General features: G+C 29.7%; 1 non-coding gene across 1 annotated transcript; it reads right to left on the bottom strand.

Annotated features, from left to right (window-relative positions):
* Positions 1-1,042: 1,042 nt before the first annotated feature.
* TRNAS-AGA (transfer RNA serine (anticodon AGA)) lies at positions 1,043-1,124 on the bottom strand. The gene has a single exon. It is a non-coding gene; the product is annotated as a tRNA-Ser (tRNA).
* Positions 1,125-1,705: the final 581 nt, after the last annotated feature.

Raw genomic sequence — 1,705 nt, 5'->3', positions numbered from 1 at the left:
CATACAAGGATTCCGACTAGGCTAGTTATCTTGATGACAGTCGATCTACCTCTAGATCTTGCATATTCTTTGGTATGAATCTTGTGTCTTGGAGCCTTAAGAAATAACCTCTTGTGGCTAGATCAAACAGTGAAGCCAAATATCATGTTTTTGCTCATACTACCTCTAAGTTGCTATGGTTGGAATCACTTATCAATGAATTTATAGTATCATTCTTACCTCTTACTATGTTGTGTGATAACCTTAGTGCAGTCTTATCATCTCACAATCCAATCCTCCATACCGCACAAAATATATTGAACTTGATATTCATTTCGTTTGTGAGCGTGTTATCGCTAAAAGAATGAAGATTCATCATGTACTAAGTTTCTTGCAACTTGCAAACACGCTCACGAAGTCCCTTGGCACGATTGCTTTTCAGGATTTTAGGACCAAGCTCAAAGTCTTGACTTTTGTCCCTCCTTGAACTTGTGGGAGAGTATTAGAAATAGTAGTAGCTTGTACATTAAAGCACCTAATATTACATAATGTATGATGTAGGAAGATGATGGTAGCATTTAGTTAGCAATGCATGAGCACCATGAATGACATGCATGGTATGAATGATAGCATAAGCTTAACATGAATAAGTTTTTATAAATACTAGAGTATTGTTTGTGTAATGATTAATTCATTAGTACATAATACAATGGAGTCCAAAGATGTAATTTTATCCGTCTCAAAGATTATGATTTCAATATGTGATTTTTGTGGAAAAAACACCATAAACAAATTCTACAATATTGAATTGAGAAGATATTAATAGGACTAAATTAAAATCTGAATGAGATGAATTTTACTTATCAAACAATTTCAAATCGGGTGACATAACTAGATTTAAATTTTTTACCAATTATTTTGTAATGCTTGTGATATGTAACAATTTTAATGATTTCTTTGAGTAAAGGGAGCATAGAATCCAAACCATCACGAATAAACAATTGACAAGCGTATGTATGTGTAAATAGATGATAACAAATAAATGATTCCAAAAGTTAGAAATCGTGGACGGCAGGATTCGAACCTGCGCGAGCAAAGCCCACATGATTTCTAGTCATGCCCGATAACCACTCCGGCACGTCCACATTGATGTTTAATTTTCGCAGTTGACTGTTTTCATCCCTTGTTTCATGTGACCTCAATCTAAATTTTCATAAACTATAACATTGGCACAAAGATTTCAATATATTTGATTCGGACCTTTTAACCGACTTACTTTTGTATAATAACAAAATATTATGCATTTTCTTAAAGTTACAAAATATTATGAAAAAGTTCTTTTTTTTTAACAAATTGATGAATAAAATTCTTGATAAACCTTAAACTTATCTTTTGTCACATGCATTTTGCATATATTTTCAAAATTCATATTTCGAAAAATATAGTGAGAAATTATGATAATTATGATGGACTATTTCTTAACGTGTTTTAAAAGAAAATAATCAGATTTAATAAAAATATTTTTTTTAATTTTTAGTTTATTTTAACTAAATAAAATCGATGAAAATCGAGTTGGTTTACTTGATTTATTTTAAATATAACTTTTTGTACAATATTAAAGTAAGTACACGTGTCATAATGAAAATATAATACTATATAATCATTAAAAAATATATAGTGATTTTTTATAAATAAAACAATTAATACATGGTTAAATATGGGCAAA

This window comes from Lathyrus oleraceus, chromosome 2 (genome assembly GCF_024323335.1).
Source record: "Lathyrus oleraceus cultivar Zhongwan6 chromosome 2, CAAS_Psat_ZW6_1.0, whole genome shotgun sequence".
NCBI lineage: Eukaryota > Viridiplantae > Streptophyta > Magnoliopsida > Fabales > Fabaceae > Lathyrus > Lathyrus oleraceus.
Note: the sequence above shows the minus strand (reverse complement) of the source record. Positions and strands in the feature narration are given on the sequence as shown.